Raw genomic sequence first — 22,432 nt, 5'->3', positions numbered from 1 at the left:
CTAAGAAAGGACACACAAAGACTAACACCGGGGAGAGGCCATGAGGGAGAGGAGGCTGAGACTGGAGGGAGGCAGCCACATGCAAGGATTGCTCAGAGCCACCAGAAGCTGGAAGAGGCAGGGAAGCATTTTTCTAGAGCCTTCGGCGGGAGCACTTTGATTTAGCCTCCACAATTGTGAGAATAAATTTCTGTGGTTTTAAACCACCCAGTTCGTGACAATTTGTTATGGTAGCCCTGGGAAACAAATACAATAAGACATGAAAGAGTATACAGAGCATAAATTAACAGTTCAGAACGACGATGAGCTAAACATCAGTTTATCCATGACCTAACTTAAGGAATAAAAGTTACTGATAACTTTGAGGCTCCCGAGTGTGTCCCTCCCATGTCACACCACATCCCTTCATCTCTACTGTCTAGAATTTTGCATTAAGCGTTCCTTTTTCTTTGTAATTTCCTTACACATGCATGTGAACACATTTCCAGACAGCACAGTGTTTAGTTTTGCTTGCTTTGAGCTTTTATATAAATTGGGTGATACTTTATATATTGTTCTTTATGTATTTTTTACTATTTTGTTTTTGAGTTGAATTCATGATGATGTATAGTACCACATATACAATATATTTATTCCTTTTATGACTAATAACATTAGTTTCCAACATTTTGCTATTATCAGCCATGAACATTCTTGTGTATGTCTTCTAATACACATGTGCCTCATTATGAGGCTATAACAACCTGAATTGCAATCAGCTGAGAACTAAAATTAGAATTTCTACCTAATAGTAGAATTGCTGAGTTATAGGGTATGTTTATGTTTATATTTTATAACTTTATAAAGAGCATACTTTTAAAAATATTATAACAAAATTAAGAGGAGCATTTTAGATGTTGAAAACACAGACTCTATGAAATAAGACAGAAAAGATCAGACGAAACACAATCAGCTAATAAGCTAAAATCAGACAAGGACAGAAAAAGAGACTAATCTCACTTAAGAATATAAATCTGAAAATCATACATAACATAAAAGTAATTCAAGTGTAAAGTATATAGTGGAAATATATTATCACCAAGTTGATTTTAGTCCAGGAATGCAAGCATGATTAAATGTTAAGAAAAATGGGTCAAATCACAAAAATATGCCTTATCTCAATCAGTACTGAAAAGATATTTGATAATATTCAGAATCTTTCTTTAGAAAAACCTCTTTATGAATCAACACTAGAAAAACAGAGTTTTAGCATGATGAAAAATGTCCACATTAAATTAAGGACAAGAAGAGATGTCTTGCTTCAACCTCTATTATTCAAACTAGTTCTGCAATTTCTAGTCTGTGCACCAAGTAAAAGAAAATAAGATACAGATACTATGGTGCCCACATGTCAATCCTGCTTTTGTTTCATGCCGAACTCCACGCAAGATTCAGCCCTGCCACAAATCTGACCTCCCAACAACTATCCTCTTACGCCAAAAATATTATTGAAAAAGTAAGAAAGTAGAATGGTAAATAACAAGCTAAAATATATTTACAATACACAAAGCAGAACAAAAAAGTTGATATATTGAAAGAAGTGGTTTTAATTAATAAAATACAAATTAATATTAAAGAAATGAATAAGGAACATGAACAGGTTACAAATGGCTAATAAAAACATGAAGTATTGTCCTACTTCAACAGTAATAAAGAAGGTAAGTCTTAAAATAAGATATAATTGTCTCTGATCATTTGGCCAAGATTTCTTTTTTTAGATATTCTCAAGGATTCAGGATTTGCACATTCTCATACACCATCAGTAGCTGTAAACCTGTATAACTTTTTAAAAGTGACTTGGCAATACACATAAAATCTATAAAATATGCATAACATTTGACTTAACAGTCCTTCCAGGAATTTATTTGAAGGAAATTGTTCTTCAAAAAGTGTAATTATATGAACAAAAATCGTTTTGTCTTTAATGAACAGTGAAAATCTAGAAAAGGCTTAAATGTCCATCATCTGTGCAGGATTGGTAAAATACTGTTATGTGCAGCACAATCACGCAATGGGCTATTGTACAGCCACGAAAAATGATGCCCTGCGCCCCAGCAGCTCAGCAGTGGAAGCAGCAGCCGCAGGCAGCCCATGCAAAAGCGCTTGCTGGGTGACAGCAATGAGTTAAAACTTTAGCGGACTGTTGGGAAGGCATGATTGTGTTTTAAAATGTAAGGACATGAGCTTTGGGAGGGGCCAGGGACAGACTGATATGGTTTGGCTGTGTCCTCACCCAAATCTCATCTTGAATTACAGTTCCTATTATCCCCATGTATTATTGGAGGGACCCAATAGGGGGTGATTAGATCATGGGGGCAGTTACCCCCATGCTGCTGTACTCATAACTGTGAGTGAGTTCTCACAAGATCTGACGGTTTTATTAGGGACTTTTCCCACTATGGGGGAATGGACTAATACATGGATCATCTTGTGAATTTCTTTGGTTCAGCAAGTTAACATTTATATTTGTATTTAATATTCTTATTTTAACTCACCACTTCCCTATTAAAAAGGGAGAGATGGTGGAAAGCAGTGATGGAAAGTGGTCCTGGCCAGCTGTCCATCAGTAAGTGCCACCATATGATTCTCCTGACAGTCTTAGAAGAGAGCAGGACACACCATATCCCTATTAGATTATTAAATCAGGTAACATTTTGATACACGATAAATCATTTCTTTACATCATGGGCTCCCCATTGCTTTAGAAAAAAAGCGTAAGAGGTTATCTTCACAATTCCTAGCCTGACACACTTTTTTAAGCCTTTACTTATGTCTGCTCATGTCTTCTATAGTTACAAATTTTTCAATTTTTCTCACCTTATCTAGGATTTAAGACAAAAGAAAGCAATTTTGCAATTATATATACATATATATATATATATATACAGTGTGTGTTTATATAGTGTGTGTATATATGTATATTTATCAAGAAAGAGAGAGAGAGAGAGAGAGATGCTAATATGTGAGTCCTATATTCTGCAGTAGAACATTTGAACTGAGAAGTGATTATGGGCAAAGGTGAATGATCAATAAGAACTGCATCAATAACTTCCAATAGTGTCTTTCCCAGCAGCAGCTAATATGCAGAAACTCTAGGGAAAGTCTTCTAGTCAGGAGATATTTTACTTTAAATCTTACATGAATGACTAAATAATTAATGAATATGATTTACTAAATATTTGTAAAACAGTTTATATTTTATATCTATTAACACAGTGTTTCTTTATTTTTTTATTTTTATTGTACTCTGGGCTCTGGGGTACATGTGCATATCCTGCATCCTGCAGGATTGTTGCATAGGTGCATACATGCCATGGTGATTTGCTGTCTCCATCCCCCACTTTCCCGTTGCCTACATCAGGCATTTCTCTGAGTGTTATACCTCCCTATTCTCTCCACCCCCTACTGTCCCTCCCCTCCCCTTCCCTCCACCTGCTCCCACCTAGCCCAGTGAGTATTGTTCCCTTCCCTGTGCCCAAGTGTTCTCATTGTTCATCACCCACCTATGAATGAAAACATGCAGTGTTTGGTTTTCTGTTCTTGGGTCAGTTTGCTGAAAATGACAGTTTCTAGATTCATCCATGTTATGGCTGCATAGTATTTCATGGTGTATATGTGCCACATTTTCTTTATCTAGTCTATCATTGATGGGCATTTGGGTTGATTCCAGGTCTTTGCTATCGTAAACAGTGCCACAACGAACATACGTATGTATGTGTCTTTATAATAGAATGATTTATAATCCTTTGGGTATATACCCAGTAATGGGATTGCTGGGTCAAATGGAATTGCTATTTCTAGATCCTTGAGGAATTGCCACACTGTCTTCTGTAATAGTTGAACTAATTTACACTCCCACCAACAGTGTAAAAGTGTTTTTTTTCCACATCCTCTCCAGAATCTGTTGTCTCCAGATTTTCTAATGATCACCATTCTAACTGGCATGAGATGATATCTCAATGTGGTTTTGATTCGCCTTTCTCTAATGACCAATGATGATGAGCAGTGTTTCTATAAATGTGAGAGATACTCTCTGACCAAGAAGTGCTGTGATGAAGTAAGTTTAAGAAATGCTATATACCCTTTCTGGAGGCAGATGGCATCTTTAATGAATAAAAGGCTCTGAGAAGTCCTGCAGTAAGGATGCTTTGCCTACCCTATAATTTGTTGGAATTTCCCAAATATATTTGATCACGAAACCCTTTTCCTTTACCATCTACTAATATCTTATGAAACTAGTGTTCCTGGGACTAAAGGAACCTTTATGTCCAATGGCATATAAGGAAATTGACCATTAGAGAATCTGGTGACATACCCAAGATTTCACAGCTGGCAGGAGGCACAGCTGGACTCCAGGCTTCTGACCCACAGTCCATGCCTTCCTGTGACAACTTGTCTTCCGCACCTGCTTTACTATTAATAATAAAATATCCAAGTGAGAAGAAATCTATGAAACTCTAATTTAAATATATTTTTGTTGTTTTGTGATCTTTCATTTTTCAGCTGAAAATGGGCCTGGTCTTGTCAATACTCTAGATTATTTACAAAAAAAAAAAAAAAGCTATTTGTAAAAATAATAACAATAATAGTGTCTACATGAATATCAAAAAAAATATGAGTGGGTACTTTGTTCTGAATATCATTAATTCATTAATTTTTCTTTCCTTTAAAAACTTGAAGTATGAGTTTTCATCCAAATAATAAAATGTGCAAGATAAATTGAAATTTTACTTTATGCCCCAAAACCCATCTTGAAACTATACAATGGCAACAACTATAAGAAAAATCACTACACAAATCAGTGGGCTTTTTTCAATTATTTCTTACCAAATGGCTAAAATAGTATTAACATCTTTACAGTTATTGTTACAAAGAAAAGCAAAACAACTTTAAATACTAGCAAAACTCTTATGGCGTTCCTGTGACATACCAAGTGCTATATATACACTATCTCATTTAATCCTCAGCACCACCCTGGAAGGTACACTCATATTCCCATTTGAAAGATATGAAAATAAAGGTTCTGGGGCTTAGCACAGGCCTTAGGACCTTGGGCTCTGGAGCCAGCGTGCCTCATGTTAAATCCCTCCTCTCCCTTCTAACAAGGTAAGGGGCCTTGGCAAGTCACTAGGTTTCTCTGTGCCTCAGTGTCTTTATCTGTAAAATGGGGATACTAATTCAAGAAGAGAAGTCATCAGGATTAAATAAGCCTCTATAAATGTAGATTCTTCTCATTTCCTCATCTTCTGAATTTGCTATCTTGTAAATGCTTTCCATGTAAAGTCAAAGGCAGAGAGAGGAGTGACACTTCAGTCCACTTCAACCGAATCACAAAACAAGCATGTTTACTTGGCACTCAATACCTGGAGCATGTCACTTGTATATGCTTCAGGAAGCTGCAGTGCTCAGAGGCCTGGTTCTGAAACGGATCTGGGATGCTGTGGACACATCCCTGAGACAGCTGGATTAGCAGTGTTCTAAAACCATCGGCTTCCTAACTGCTTCAGATGTCCCTCATATTCTGCAAAGGTGTGAATCAACAGAGCACATGCTTGAAAACGTGGTCAATCCAAAAGCAAACATTTCCAACAAGAAAGGACCGAGAAGCTTGTCTTTGACATGAAAAAGTTGAATGTTCTTGTTTGTGAAGGTGAAAAGGAAGAAACAACAGAACAGCTCAGAAAAGCTGAATGTGACCACAAAAAAATATCCACTTCTGCTGAGCAAATGTTGACTGAGCATATACTGGTTCAGGACCTGGCAGATGCAAAGGAGAGTGGGGCTGGGATTTTAAGCAGTTTGTCATTGAACTTTCCCAAAAATATGGAAGATTGAACACCTGTATTTCCTCCCTGAATCCCTCTAAAGTGACTATAAAAGAATTTTCAGACAGGAGGAATAAAGAAAGCTTAAATTCACGCTTCTCAGCTCACCATCATCCTCTCTCTCAGCAAATGACCTCACATCACACGCCATGAGAACCCTAAAGCCATCAGAAACAATTCCCCCAGTCAGCACATCTACACATCGACACTTCTCCCACCCAGCATGCTCATCCTTCCCTCCCTCCCTCTCTCCCTCCTTCCCTCCCTCCCTTCCTCCCTCCCTTCCTATTACAAAAATGAGCTGAGCTTCATTACCTAAGGTCACCCCCTAATTGTATCTCCCCATGCTGGGAGCTTCTCCAGGGAACTCAGACAATTCTCCCGCTCCTGCTTCCTCACCTCCCCCTCCAGCGGTCATCCCATCAGGATACAAACAAGCTCTTTGTCTCCTTCCTCCTTCAGCCACTGTCCCATTTCCCTATACAAAACACTGCAAAACTCTCTTATACCTTATTTTATTCCAATTCCTCTCCCTCCCCTTCTCTTTTAAACCCACTCCATTCAAGTTTTCCAGCCCACAGTCTTAGCATGGTGAGCAATGCCCTCCCTGTGCTAAATCCAGCAACCAATGCCCTCCTTACCTGGCGCAGCATATCACTCCCTCCAGCTGGATGCATTCGCCTTCCTCTACTTCTCTAACACCACATTGGGAGTCCCCGCCTCTCTGGCCACTTCTTTCTCCATCTTCTTTGCAGGTTTCTCCTCCCCACCCCCTAGACAGCAGTCTTGTGCCTCTTCGCTCCTCTATTCGCATCCACCCTTCTGCGTTCTCTTCTGGTCCCGTGGCTTCGAATGCCTTTCTTATGTTCAAAACGTCCCCATTTACCTCTCTACCCTAGACCTCTCCCCTAAGCTCCAAACTCTTAGCCAACTGCTTCTTTTGACAGCTTCACTCAGATGTCAGACAGACATCACACACTTAATGTGTCTGAACCTGAACCCCTGATCTTCCCTCACAAAATTTGTTCTTCCACAGCCTTTCCAACAAAACCTGTAACAACTCCAACCTTCCAGGTGCTGAGGTCAACAATGTTGATGTCATCTTTGAATTCTCCCTGTTTCTCATACTCACAGCCAGTTGTTCAGGAAACCCCAGTGGCTCTACCTTTGACATAGATATGGAATCCGCCGCTTCCCAGCCCTCCACTGTCCCACCTCAGTTCAGTCATGCCCTCTCTTGCCTGAATTATTGTGATCACTTCCCAGCCACCCTCCCTGCTTCTACTCCTGCTCCCGCTGAGTAGCCGGTAGGACTCTGCTAAACCCCAAGTCCCATCATGCCCCGCTCTGCTCAGGAACCCATCAAAGGCTTTCTTTTTTTTTTTTTTTTTTTTTTTTTTTGAGACGGAGTTTCGCTCTTGTTACCCAGGCTGGAGTGCAATGGCGCGATCTCGGCTCACCGCAACCTCCGCCTCCTGGGTTCAAGCAATTCTCCTGCCTCAGCCTCCTGAGTAGCTGGGATTACAGGCACGCGCCACCATGCCCAGCTAATTTTTTGTATTTTTAGTAGAGACGGGGTTTCACCATGTTGACCAGGATGGTCTCGATCTCTTGACCTCGTGATCCACCCGCCTCGGCCTCCCAAAGTGCTGGGATTACAGGCGTGAGCCACGGCGCCCGGCCCCAAAGGCTTTCTTATTCCTCCCATAGTCAAAGACAAAGTCCTTACAACACGCTGCAAGGCCTTATCCCACCTGGGCCGCCTGGCTGGCCTCGTCTCCCACTTCTCTCCCATCTCTCCTCTCTGCCCCTCTCGGGCATCCTCGCTGTGCCTTGATGGGCACCGCCCTCACCTCAGGGCCTCTGCACCGGCTGCTCCTTTTGTCTGAACTGCACCCCCACCCCAGTGCTCCAAAGTCTTCCTCCATCTCCTCCTCTGAATGTTGCTCAGATTGACCTTCATACCGAGGCTCCCGCAGACCCCCACATTATAACTCCACCTTCATAGCCCTCCTAGTTCATATTGACTGCTTGCTCTATTTTCCTATAGCATAAATCTATATTCTAACACACAATTGTCTTTCTTTTTTCTTTTTTCTCTTTCCTCCTTTCTCCCTTCCTTCCACAAATAAATGAGATCAGAAGGAAGGAAAGAATGCAGGGAGGGAGAAAGGGGAAAACACGAAGGACAGAGATGTCACCATATTTTGGAGTAGAAAGCAGAAAAAGCAATGACGAATGAGGAGCTATGCTGTCAAAGTGCCTGCAGCATGCTATAGTGAAAAGGACGGAGCCAGTTCACTTCATCAGCTCCCAGAAAGGCTCAGAGGATAGCGCTTCAGGTACTTCTGAGGCATTCACTGTTTACAGAATAGTTCAGTCACTCGATCACCTCCCCATCCCAACAGGACAGTGACAACGCCTCCCTGTAGCCCTTCCATGCTGCGTAATATAGGAGGTTTCTCTCTGGAAATCAAATGAATGAGTGACCACAAGCTGGGGAACACAGGCAGAGCAGGGGGCAGGGGTGGGTGGGCTTGCTCCCTCGCCCATCATCCCTTCTCCCACAGCATCCACAGGCAGGTGGACCTCTCCACCTTCCAGGGATTGCAGCTTTCTTCCTTGGAAAAACTTCCACATGGAAGGGACTCACCAAATAATCAGGGGAAAAATGACTTTTAAATGATCCACACAGAGGGAAACAAAATAATTTCAAATTCTCATAGACGAGAGGATTTTAAAGGCTATTAAAGCTGGGGGGAGGGCATAGTGAGGGTCACATATCTTCGACTTCTTAATAGAAAAACTGCAAACTAGACAAGGGAGCAATGCCTAAAGAATCCTGAGGGAAAATTATCTTCAACCGAGATTTGAAACAGGTCAATATTTAACAAGTATGAGAGTAGAATAAGAAAATCCAAGCATCTAATGACTCAAGATTTACCTCCCATTTATCCTTTCTTGGGAAACTCCTGGAGGACAACGGGAAGTTCCTGGATTATTACTACAAAGGGAGTGGCCAGGGCAGCAGCTGGCACTATGGATAGATGAAAGTAGAAAACAAGCGGGAGTCTCCTTAGGAAGGGAGAGACGGAACTGATGGGTTATCTGCTGCCCTGCATTACGTGGAGGTGTTATTGATAGGCACTGTACAGCCTATGAATATCAATGGTTGAGTGTTTGGGGAAGAATTTTAAACTGTTGTGTAAAAGCAAAAGAAAATTTTCAAAAATACATCTATTTCAAAAAATAGATGTACAAGATGGGACATAACATCAGTACACTAGTTGGCTCAGCAGTGAACAACAGTTCAATAATCACTTAGAGGCAAACAGGGAATACTAGCTCAACCTAAAGCTGAGTTATGATTTTAGGATAGGGGAAGGATACAGGAAAGAGCAGGGACTCACCGTGGCAAAGACGATGGTATGTGTTCACAAAACTCTATTTCCTTCCTCACGGGACACACAGCTAAATGTCCAGATCCTCAGCAAATAGCTTGGCATCTTGTGGTTGAGCTCTGAACAATGGTAACTGGACAGAAGTGATGACACACCACTCCTTGGCCATAACATCTCTCACATTTAATCTTCAGTTCACTCTTCCTGTTCCAGAGAAAACTTGGAGGTCACTTGTTGAAGATGGTGGCATCAAAGGATGGCAAGAGCCTGAGTCCCTGAATGTGTGGAGAACAATTTTGGACCCTCCCTCAATGACCTGCACTGAGAAAGAAAACTTCATCGTACTAAGCTACCACTATGGGGAGGTTATTATAGCAGCTAGCATGACTTATCCTGAATAATATGCTCAACCACTTATAAGAGGAAGGCAATGAAAAATCTGAAATTGACAAATCAAGAAATAGATGTTGTGTAAATTATTTAGAAATATGTATGTATGTATGTTTGTATATATGTATGTATAGACACACACGTGAAACAAAAATATGTATGTACGTATGTTTGTTTATATGTATGTATGACACACACATAGACACACATATGAAAAGAGTTCAAAGCAGTGCATTTGAGAAGTGGAACTGGGAGAATAGAGTGGGATGAGGTAGTTGACTGTTTTTCCTTATAACCGTAATGGCAACACCTAACTGTCAATTATATGTCGCATAATTTAAATAAAAATATAAATTCTTGATTTAAATGAGACTTATAGGCTTCTAGGAAATGCAAATATAAATGTAGATAATTACAGGACACGTAATATAAATACCTAAAGTGAAGCATGATGTTGTAGTATGAGTGAACCACAGATGAAGTTCTTCAATCAGATCAAACACATTGGAGTATAATAAAAGTTGCATTCAATTTGCTTCCATTGCTCCATGGTAGATTTTGGGTATGATGGCTGATAGAGAATAGAAATCATGGGAACGTATTCTTTCCTTCCTTTCTTTGACTTTTTTTCTCATTTCTTTTCTTTCTGGTTTTTTTTCTGGGGGAGGGGATATAAGAGGAAGATGTTTTAAATAGTAAATGGAAGAAGGCCAAAAATCAGAGCTCTGCTAGCACATCCCCTTCCTTTGTGTGAATTTTTTTTAAAGCACCCTCCCTCGAGATACTTTCATCCATTGGAATATGTCTTTAATATACTTATCTTGTTAGAATAAGACCCTTTGCTGACATCTGGTGGATATTCAAGTGCAAATATTCCTACCTGCAAGGTGACTTGCCCTCTTGATGTGTGATTCGTTTCATCCACAACTCACACTTTCGGCATCAACATTCCTAAAATGTCTGTTGACAGCACCGGCCCTTGTAGATCTTAGCCTCTCAATTTACTCTGTCTTGCTAGCTCTTCTCTTGCACCTTCTCCTTCCTCTCCTTTTCTTTCTCTTTAGCCTTCCTGTTTTAAGAGTGCCTCTCCTCTCAAAAAAATTCTCCCCTTCTTTTGAAAAGCAAAAGCCTCAGTTTCAGCAGACACCTAAATCCTAAGAGCTTCAGCTTCTACCCAGAGTTCTATCCAAAACTAAGACATAATTGCAGAGCCTGTCGTTAATTTAAAAAAACTACTTTCCACCTCAATCTAAATGTAGGACACAATTCGGCATGCCTTTTAGTGGAAGGTCTACACTACACAACAGGTGAGTGGTACCCTAACAGGTGCTCAAAAGAGAACCTTGCCCTGAGACTGTGGCTCCACCATGAGGACCCACCTGGAATGAACTCTGCTTGCTTGGAGCTGATACTTGCCATACCCATTAAGATCACGTTCAAGCCCTTGACTCAATCAGGTGCCAGCAAATCACGGAGTGTGCTTTCATCATCCTTTCTCTAGGGAATCTGGGCTTCTTTTGCTGACGGTTGTTCAGAGCCCCCGATTCAGCTGAGTTGATTAAAAGGGAAGCCTTACCTATGTTTCCTCTGCCCTTTCCTGTTCTGATTTACTTAAAGGATTGCCTGATATACATCTGAAAAAGGGGGAAAAAAACATAAGTCAATACTTTATTCTCTCTGCACCTAACTCTTTCCTCCCTTGCCCTTTGTGGGAAATTGAATGAAGCAGCCTATGATTTAAGAATTTGATCCCCTTTGCCTACATGCGTGGTTTGACACCACCAATTCTCTGGATTACTTTCTAAAACCCATAATCCTGGCTGGATTAAAAGATTTATCTTCAATGAATCCCTTTCTTTCCAACCACCTCCCCTAACACTACTAAAGGGAAATGAGGTGCTTTCAAGGAGGCAACCCGCTGTCAATGACTAGCCTCTGAATCATTTTGACTCTTACACATGCTAGACTATAAGACAAAATAACTCTAGGAAACATTTTTTTAAACCAAGCGCAGTATAAATTCAAATGTCTTTAGCCAGTTTTGTCATATTATATTGGGTTTGATTCCTGGAAATTTTTTAAGAAATTAGGATAATTTAATCCAGGAAGAAGCTGAAGAAGGTGGGAATGTGTTAAAATACAAAAGGACTATTACAAGGGTCATGCCATAATTTATATCCAATAAAATTAGTTTAACCTACAGTCATATAACATTTAGTTAGTGAAAGATTTTAAATGTGTAGATGAATAAACTTTGGAAGGTCATCCTCACTCACACTAAGGAATGATTTTACTTTGTTGCAAGCATACTAGAGGCAAGAGAATGAAGACATAGCCTGCTGATCTCCCTAGAGCCAAAAGATTCTACACTACTCATTCAACAAGCACTAATTGGGCTTCCCTATTTGTCAGACACCTGTGAGATACTAAGAGAACTAATATCAACTAGAATCCTTGCCCCTAAGGAGCTCACCATCTGTCAGTGGAATCCAGGTTACGCAATGCATTTCTGCCATAGTTCAGTTTATCCGACAGGTAAGGGAAAGTCAGTCCCTTAAGCTAAATTCCTGCTTATCTGAGATTCTCTCAGATTCATCTGCCAATTTGAGTGGCATGTGGATTTAGCCCAAATCAGTGAACACCAGAAATCTGTCCTCCTCCCTGAGAAGACCCATTGGCTCTCTGTTAACCAGCCAGAGAGGGAGGAAGGAGGATTTTTTTAAAGTGTCCTAGAAATACCTTCAATTACGTTGTACACTAGGGATGATTTAGGAAGAACGTAGAGAAGAAATTCCAACCTCACACTGGAAAATGCAGTGCTGATCTCTCTCTTCTGAAGCTCCAGTGGAGAGTATGTGTGACTGTTCAGCAACACAAGATTTGTAAGAAATCAGAGACTACTGATTATGAAAATCCAGACTGCACACATTAAAATGTGGAAATGCATCATATATTATCTGTCCTCATTTGTTCTCTTAGAATTAGAAGTATGTTGTTAATATCACAATTAATTAATGATAATTTTTTAGAATCTGTCTGTACCAGTCAGGGTTTCAGCTGGAAAGAGACAACACACTCAGGATAATTCAAGAAATATAAGTAAAAGAACCATCTAAAATTGCATGGGGAAACCACAAGAAATTGTGTGGTCCCTGGGGCTAGTGTCATTGACACTAGACACTGGGGACTCACAGGAGGACAGGAAGGAGTGCTCATGATCGTAACATTCAACTTTCTAGCTTCCTAAAAAGGAAGGTCCTGGTAGCAGGAACATGGTTTCTGTCAGATTATTTCTATTTCTTGCATGCGTAAAATTCTTCGTAATAATTTTTTAAGAATTGCAACAGTCTCTTACAACAGGGAAACATTTATCTGAGGTCTAGCATTTCCTTCAGTTTTGCCTCAGCTTCCTTTTCTAATGATTTCGAATAATATTAAATTCCATAATATAATCCTCTTCTTCTGAAATTACTTCTGTAGGTATGTGTGTGCTGAAATGTGTCTGTTTTAATGTTCAGAAAATATTAACACGGGTGTTTTTCAGTGTAATTATATTTAGCATGGTTTGTTCCCTTCTTTTTGTGCTTTAAAAAAAACATGTCTGCTGGGCGTGGTGGCTCAGATCTGTAATCCCAGCACTGTGGGAGGCCAAGGCAGATGGATCACCTGAGTTCAGGCACTCTAGACCAGCCTGTCCAAAGTGGCGAAACCCCTCCTCTACTAAAAATACAAAAATTAGCTGGATGTGGTGGTGCATGCCTATAATCCTAGCTACTTGGGAGGCTGAGGCAGGAGAATTGCTTGAACCCAGGAGGCGGAGGTTGCAGTGAGCCAAGATCATGCCATTGCACTCAAGCCTGGGCAACAGAGCAAGACTCTGTCTCAAACAAAACAAAACAAAAATACACATGTTAATTTTTTTTAATGAGCATGTATCACCTGTAGAAAATAATAGATATTAAATCTATGGAGCTGAAATCCTGGAGACCTGGACCACTTTCCCTAGAAGGGAAGGATTACATGCTCGTGCATGTGTGCATGTATTTGTGTGTGTTGTGTTTGTGTAAAGGAAGGATTGCAAGTATATTTACAGCTATGTATCTTTGTATATATTCCCACACATCTTCATCTATTTATGTCTCTGATTTGCTAATTCAGCCCTTATTCAATTTTTTCGTAATGCATATCCCATCAGCAATTGTTTCCTCTTTCTAACAATTGCTTTCTTCTCCCTTCATCCCACAATGGATTATAATCTCCATGAAGGCAGGAAGCTGGGCCACACCAGAATGGAAGCAAACACATGCCAGAGAGCTCCAGAGACGAGCAGCCACGTCCCAGGGAACAAGATACTGGGCCTTGAGTCGCTGAAAATGAGGGAGGGAGCTGTGAGACCCTGAAAGAAAGCCAGGACACCCAAAGTGGCTGCATATTCATTGAAAGGGTGGATAGGTATAAAATCGGCCAGAATCAAAAAGGACCCACAAGGAAACCTACCTGTCTCTCCCTGAGACTCTGTAATTTTAGGCCTGTTCACACAAGAATCTGAGAAACAAATTCTTACCAGCTTTGGTGGCTTTGCAATATGTCCACTTGGCTTGGCTGAACCACACATCCCAGGATTCCCTTCCTTCTGTATTTCCGGTTAGAGTGGGCAACAAGTGACACACTTGTGGAACTTTGAAGGGCAAAGAGCAGCAGCAGCCATGTTGCAGCTCCCATGCCTCTTATTTACCTGCTGGGTAACCTCTATCACCTGCTACTGCTCCATCCACGTCTGGACCCTCCTTCAGCTTCTCTGAATCCTGGGCCAGGTGTGTGTGTTTAGCGTCAAGACGAATGGCCCATGCCGCTAAGATCAAAGGCAAAAATAACTAACACAGGCTCCTGTCTGTCTTCGTGGGCTCCCACTTCTGCTGGGGTCGGGGCAGGGGGTGGTTCCAGCTTGTCCTTGGTCTCGCCCACTACACAGTCATCTTTCCTTCCCAACTACCTGCTGGATTCAAAGCCTCAGCATCAGATGCAAACACAGCAACCATGCAGAGCCTGATTGAACAGCAGCCACCACTGCGTAAGGTCAGAATCAGGAACAAATACGTGCGTGTACATGTCCTAGTGATCCTGCTTCTCTAGCTGAACCTCTTTTCAAGTTGCATTTGTCTCAGACTTAAGCAAATGACTGATAGTGGCTTGGTTAGAAGATTCACAACATGCCCCAAGTATCACTAAAGCTTATGAAAATGGGGTTTATGTTCTTATAAAACAAGACTGTTTGTTTTGAGACAGAGTCTTGCTGTGTTGCTAGGCTGGAGGGCAGTGGCATGATCTCAGCTCACTGCAACCTCTGCCTCCCAGGTTCAAGCAATTCTGCCTCAGCCTCCCAACCAGCTAGGATTACAGGTGTGCACCACCACACCCGGCTAATTCTTGCATTTTTAGTAAAGACGAGGTATCACCATGTTGGCCAGGCTGGTCTCAAACTCCTGACCTCAGGTGATCTTCCTCCCAAAGGCAGATCACCTGGCCTCCCAAAGTGCTGGGATTACAGGCGTGAGCCACTGTGTCCAACCAAAACAAGAGTTTCTGATAAACTGTAGTACATCCAGACAATGAATTATTATTCAGTGCTAAAAACAAATGAGCTATCAAGTCATTAAAAGGTATGAAGAAAACTTAAATGGGTATTACTAAATGAGAGAAGCCAATATGAGAAAGCTACAGGCTCGGTAATTCCAACCATATGAACACTATGTAAACAGCAAAATTACGCAGACAGTAAAAATGTTCAGTAGTTCCCGGGGGAGGGACGAATAGGCAGAGGACAGGACTTTCAGGGCAGTGAACGCACTCTGTGTGATACTACTGATACGGGAGGGGCAGGGAAATGCTGCGTAGAGAAGGGCTGGTTTCTGGCTGGGGCTCTGCTCTTGGGCCTGTGCCCACGGACCTAGGTGAGGACAGGCATTTCTGGTTTTGCCCCAGAATGTTACGTTTTCTAAGACCACCCTGACCCACTACACCCTCATCCTGTGCCTGTAAAAACCCCAAGACCCTAGCGGGCACGCACACAAGCAGCTGGACGGAAGAACACACCCACAGGCACCGGCAGACGCCAGCAAGCCAGAGACTGGCAGAATGACGTGGGCACCAAGGGGAATTCGGCGGGGGAGGTCGGAGGTGAGTCCAGCCGCTGAGCAGCCTGACTCCAGAGGAAAGCCACCTTCCCACTCCATCCTCTTTCTGGCTCCCATCCATCTGCTGAGAGCTAATTCCACCATTTAATAAAACCTTCCACTCATTTTCCACGCCCACCTGGGATGTGACTTTTTCGGGTACACGAAGGCAAGAACCCTGGGATACAGAAAGCCCTGTGTCGTTGCGATAAGGCAGAGGGTCAAATTGAGCTGATAAACACAAGCCGTCTACAGATGGCAAAACCGTGCACACTGGGGCTTCAGCTGTAAACATTCACCCCCAGACACTGCCATGGGGTGGGAGCCTTACGGCCTGCCCCTCTGCACGCTCACCCTAGGGGTCTGAGCTGCGGGACACTGAGGAAGTGAGCCACATCCCCATCACATGCCCTGCGACGGGGGCAAGGGAACTTCTACCGTTTCACTATAATGGTGGCTGCATATCATTACACATTCATTCAAACCCACAGAATACGCCACGCCAAGAGTGAAGTCTAATGTTATCTATGGACTCTGGGTGATCATGGTGAATCCATGTAGGTTCATCAGTTGTAACAAATGTACACTTTCGTGGCGGGGGTGTTAAAGGGGGAAGCTGTGCATATGTGGGGGCAGGAAGGATTTGGGAAACGTAAGCCTTAAAAAACGACAAGTCTTTCTTCCATTTCAGGAGAGGAAAGGTCAGATACATCATGCATTGCTGCCTCAGAAGTTATAATTTCACCAGAGAGAGAAAAAAAAAAAAAAGAAAGAAAACAGTTACTAGCAGAGATGTTGTCTCTGGGAAATATTTGGTAAGTATTAAAGATTCTAGTCTTGGCACAAGTTGACATCCCATCCCTAACTTCACACACGTCCTATGGGACCTTGCTGGCTAACGTGGTGCCCTCTCGTCAAAGGAAACACTTCTTCCTCACAGAAGTGCCCCCAGAAACCTCAAATGCGCAGAAAAACATCTCAACAACAACGGTTTTAGAGGAAATTTACAGAGGAAAAGTTTATGTAAGAAAAACATCCACTTTCGTTAGGATCTTTGTATTTTTTTTAAATAGATAAAACTCAAACTTCAAACATATGCTATATTATGGAAAAATATACTCTCAAAATATAGAGAAATCTCATTGGAATTATAGTTGTGTTTGTCAGATACTTCTGAATTCTAAACTATTTAAGGTTAAGACAATTTGAAAATATTATATTCACTTTTCACTGGTATTACTTCTTTTTAGTCATAAAAAATAAAATACAGCCATTTCAAAAATTGAGAACAGGCCAGGCATGGTGGCTCATACCTATAATCCCAGTACTTTGGGAGGCCAAGATGAGTAGATCATTTGAGGTCAGGAGTTCGAGACCGGCCTGGTCAGCATGGTGAAACCCCATCTCTACTAAAAATACAAAAGTTAGCCAAGCCTGGTGATGGGTGCTTGTGATTCCAGCTACTCAGGAGGCTGAGGCAGGAGAATTGCTTGAACCTGGGAGGCAGACCGTTGCAGTGAACCGAGACTGCACCACTGCACTCCAGCCTGGGCAACAGAGTGAGTCATTCTCAAAAAAATAAATAAATAAACTCCATCTCTACTAAAAATACAAAAATTATCTAAGCCTGGTGGTAGGCGCCTGTGATCCCAGCTACTTGGGAGGCTGAGGCAGGAGAATAATTGAACTCAGGAGGCAGAGGCTGTGGTGAGCCAAGATCACGCCACTGCACTCCAGCTTGTGTGGCAGAGTGAGATCCTGTCTCAAAAAAAAAAGAGAGAACAATGCATGCTATATTTCAAAATAGTATTTTTTATATTCCTCCAAATATAAAAACAAAAAAGTATTTGTATTTACTTATTAAAAAAATAAGATGAGCAATGGAGCAGCTCTTCAGAAATCTGTACCTTTGGAAGAACACTGGGACAAAGGAACATTCAAATGCTCCCCAAGTCTGCAGAGAAGGAAACAGAAACCAGTGGGCAAATAAAGATAAGGCCGGAAGCTCCACTATGAAGTTACTTGGACGGGAGTTGGACTTGCTAAAAAAAATGGAAAATGTGAACACATCACACATCTGGAGCAAGTGTTTGAGACCCCTAAGTGAATGTACCTTGTGATGGGGCTTTGTGAACAGGGAGAATTTGAAGAAATTCTGAATAGGAGAGGGCACATCCAGAGAATGAGTCAAGGTAGGTCATCCTAAGCCTCACATCTGCTGTAGCGTGTCTTCACAATAAAGTACATAGAAATCTGAAACTGGAGAGCATAATGGTTCAAAGCAGCTTTATTGATGCTAACAACAAACTGAACTTCAACATAAAGGTAATGCTGGCTTAGCAGGGAGGAAGCCATGCTGGGCACCACATGTGGGGCTCCCGTCTACACGACCCCTGAAGTTATCAATGCCCATAGCTGTAGCCAGCAATGTGACATTGGAGCCATCAGGTTACAAGGACATATCATTTTGTGGGAACCCCCTTCATGGCAAGTTCAGAAGAGACATTTTTGAATTAACAAAAAGAGAGAACTATATTTTGAAGGTCCACTTTGGGATTCTGTAAGTGATTGCACTAAAAGCATTTTGAAACAACTTATCAAAGTGGATCCTGCTCCCAAAATCACAGCTAAGGAACTGCTTGATGCCCAACGGCTAGCAGGCCATACACTTCCCTTGGCAAGATCAACCAATGTGGTAGAAATGATTTAAGAATGGAAAGACAACCCAGAAACCGATGAGGAAAGCACAGCAGGTCAAAAGAAGAGCAACGGCTTCATTCAAAGACAGTTGAGAAGTTACCAACCCAGGGAAATGCCACTGATGTCCTCACACTTCCATTGAAGAAGAGGAAAAGCAGCCCTCTTGTGAAAAGATATCTTCTGTGGCCAGTAAGAAGGCAAATATGGACAGTTTGGACGTGTCTCAAGGTCCACATGCGGCAACCACTTTCTGTTGGGCTCAGTGGAGACATAGAGAAACCCCCTGTGACTTCAAGACAGAGAATAACAACCAAATGCATTACTAAATCAAATGCAGTGCCCTGCATAGAACCAAATAAGGAAAAGTCAAAGTTTCCTCCAAGGCTGAACACTATAAGGACAAGCTATTCTTCCTTGTGCTAAAATGAGAGGATGGGAGGAAAAAAGGAGAGGAATATTCTGAGACCGTCAGCTCTACCGAGCCCTGTAGCTGCTTGCATCAATTTAAAACAGAAGCTGTTTATTTCCAACCAGTGTGAACTGCATGTGTTCTTGTAACACAGCCACCAACGGGCTTGATAGCAGGCTCAGCCAGAACCAACTCAAGACCTTTCACGGGCCAACGTTGTCTAATGGACAGATGCCTTCAAAGCAGTAGGACCAGTTGAGAAGGCTTTGAGTTATACTTGCTCAGTTTTCCTGATTGTGATGGTTAAGTTTATGCATCACCTTGGATGGTCATTGACCATGGAGTGTTCAGATTAAACATTATTTCTGGGTGTGTCTGTGAGGGTACTAAATTCCTTATATATATCCAATTAAAAACAGATAGTAACCCTGTCCTTCATTCCCTGACTCCCCCCGCCCCCCCAACACAAAAAATGAATCCTACAAAAGTGTGAGATTCACTGCTCATGGTAATGCGAATCAGAACAAATTTTCTTAAAGGTAATGCAGCATATAGCAAAAGCCTTTAAGATGCAGTCATCCTTAGCCTCAGTCTTCTCATCTGTAAAATGAGGACAATGACGCCTCCCTCCTCAGATTGCTATGACAACTGAAATTCTGTATTCAGGCCAGCTGAAAGCTATAGCTGCCTAATAAATGCCACTTTCATTTCTCTCTTTCTTCTGGTAAAACCCCATCTCGTTCACTATCCAAACAACAGTGTGGTTAATACCATGGTTACCTATGTTATTATTTAGAGCTCTTATCTTGCAAAATGCACTTCCAGATGACTTTTAAACAAGGATGATAAGCAGGGTAACTCTGAGACCAAGAAGCAATTGCAATCACTTTCTCAGACATTAAATTCATGGTTTTTATACAGTTTGATTTGTGTTCTGACCAAAGAAGCTAAGCAGGAGACAGAAAATGTACCATGGCCATTTGTTGTAGACCCAGGACTGTCACATGTATGACTTTCCTCAATCTACACAACAATTGGCTAAAATAAAGCATTATTAACTCCACTGGGTAGTTGAAGAAACTGCAGCTCAAAGAAAATAAGTGGCTCATGCAAGGGATCAGAGACAGAGACAGCATTTAAACCAAGATCTTCAGGCTCTAAGGTCTTTCTTCCAACATGCTACCCCAGGGGAACTCCTGGCTCCATCTCTGACCCAAGTACTCTCTGGCCAAAATCAAGTGGAGCCTACAGATGTCTTCTGTATAGCATCGCAGAAAGGCCAGTGGCCTCGTTTCATTCATCTTTCAACAGGTATTAATTGAGCATCTTCAATGTTCAGGCTCCATGAGAGGGTCTAGGAATGCAGAGATCAACAAGCAAAACCCCTGTTCATGACACTGACTTACGTTTTAGTTAAAAAGCCCGCTTGAGGTGGATAAGTGAATGTAAGCACAGGGACTGGATGGCCAGAAGACCCAAGGACATCATATTTGAAATAAGACTTAGTAGTGTCAACCCTGCAAAGAACTCAGGGTTGGGAGTGAGAGGGTCTAGGCAGAAAAGCAGAAAGAGAAAAGAGCATTGAATGACATCAAGATTGTGAAGTAGGAAGCCCGGGAGCCTCCTTCCTCTACTAACACACTGACTCAACAAAATTCACAAACAAGTTCCCTACATGAGAAACCCAGAAAGTAATTGAAAGACAAAAGAACTGCAAGACAGAAAACAAATCACAAAATGGCAATAGTAAATTCATCCTTATCAATAATTACTTTAAATCTAAACAGATTAAATTCTTCAATCAAAAGATATAGTGGCTGAATGAATTTTTTTAAAGAACCAACTACTTGTTGTCTACAAGAAATTCACTTTGGATATAAGGACACACAGACTGAATGTGAAGGGATAAAAAAGATATTCTATGCTGCAAATAAACAAAACAGAGCAGGAGTAGCCATATTTACATCAAACAAAACAGACTTTAAGTCAAAAATTGTCACAACAGATAAAGAAGAACATTATGCAATGATAAAAGAATTAATCCACCAGGAAGATAAAACAGTTATAAATACATATGCACCCAACATCAGAACACATAATATGTAAAGCAAACACAGACAGAACTGAAGGGACAAATAGGTACACTAATAGTAGGAGATTTAAATATCCTACTTTCAATGATATTTTTGATAGAACATCAAGTCAGAAAATCAATAAGAAAACAGCAGACCTGAACACTACAGACCAAATGGACCCAATAAACATCCAGAATATTCCACCCAAAAAAAGCAGAATATACATTCTTCCAGCTCATGCAGAAGTTTCTCCAGGATAGATCACATGGTAAGTAGGTCACAAAACAAACATTCACAAATTTAAAAAGATTGAGGCCAGGTGTGGTGACTCATGCCGCTAATCTCAGCAATCCCAGCACTTTGGGAGGCCAAGGCAGGAGAATCACTTGAGGCCAGGAGTTGGAGACCAGCATGGACAACATAGTGAGACTCCCATCTCAAAGAAAGAAAGAGAGAGAGAGAGAGAGAGGGAGGGAGGGAGGGAGGGAGGGGGGGGAGAGAGAGAGACAGACAGAGAGAAAGAAAGAAAAAGAAAGAGAAAGAAAGAAAGGAAGGAAGGAAGAAAGAATAGTGGAGAAGAAGACGGAGGCAGAAGGAGGAGGAGGAAGAAAGAAGAGGAAGAGAAAGGAGGAAGAGGAAGATGAGGGGGAGGAGAAGGAGGAGGAGAGGGAGGAGGAGAAAAAGAAGATGCAGGAAGAGGAGAAGGGGAGAGGGAGGAGGAGGAGAGGGGGAGGAAGAGGAGAGGGAGAAGAAGAAGAGGAAGAACAAGAAGGAGGAGGAGGAAGGGGAGGGGAAGGAGAGGAAGAAGAAGGAGAACAAGGAGGAAGAAGAAGGAGAACAAGAAGGAAGAGGAGGAGGAAAAGAAGAAGAGGAAGAAGAAGACTGAAATTATACTATGTATCTTTACTGAGCATAATGGAGGAAATGAAATCAATAGCAGAAAGAAAACTGAAAAATCTATAAATACATAGAAATTGAATCACTAATAACCATTGGGTCAATGAAGAAATCAAAAAGGAAATTAGAAAATATCTTGAGAAAAATGAAGACAAAAATGCAAAATACCTAGGATACAGCAAAAGCAGTACTAAGTGGGAAGTTTATTGGAATAAATGCCTGCATTAAAAGAGAATATCTCAAGTATCCTAATTTTATCTCTTAAAGAACTACAAAAAAGACTGTAATAAACAAAATAGAAAACAAAAAATAAATTAAAAAGATGAATAAAACTGAATTGGTTTTTTGAAAAAATAAAACTGACAAACCCTTAGCTAAACTAATTCAGAAAAAAGAGAGAAATAAATAAAATTAGAAATGAAAGAGGAGACATTACAACTAATACAACAGAAATAAAAAGAATAAGATACTACTATGAACAAATATATATGCCAACAAACTGGATAACATAGAAGAAATGAAT

The 22,432-nt window shown here is 41.3% G+C and overlaps 1 long non-coding RNA gene across 1 annotated transcript in view; it reads right to left on the bottom strand.

The window, feature by feature from the left end:
* LOC105724991 (uncharacterized) overlaps nucleotides 1-22,432 on the bottom strand; it is a 37,044-nt gene that overhangs the window by 2,355 nt on the left and 12,257 nt on the right. The window contains exons 2-3 of the long non-coding RNA XR_001109174.1: nucleotides 10,092-10,313; nucleotides 9,275-9,469 (exon numbers count right to left, since the gene is read on the bottom strand). This is a non-coding gene — a long non-coding RNA (uncharacterized LOC105724991). The remainder of the gene's footprint in view (nucleotides 1-9,274; nucleotides 9,470-10,091; nucleotides 10,314-22,432) is intronic.

Source organism: Aotus nancymaae, unplaced genomic scaffold (assembly GCF_030222135.1).
Source record: "Aotus nancymaae isolate 86718 unplaced genomic scaffold, 86718_ANA_hifiasm-v0.15.2.pri h1tg000041l, whole genome shotgun sequence".
Lineage (NCBI taxonomy): Eukaryota > Metazoa > Chordata > Mammalia > Primates > Aotidae > Aotus > Aotus nancymaae.
The sequence above is the reverse complement of the archived record's forward strand: the minus strand, read 5'-3'. Positions and strand labels throughout refer to the sequence as shown.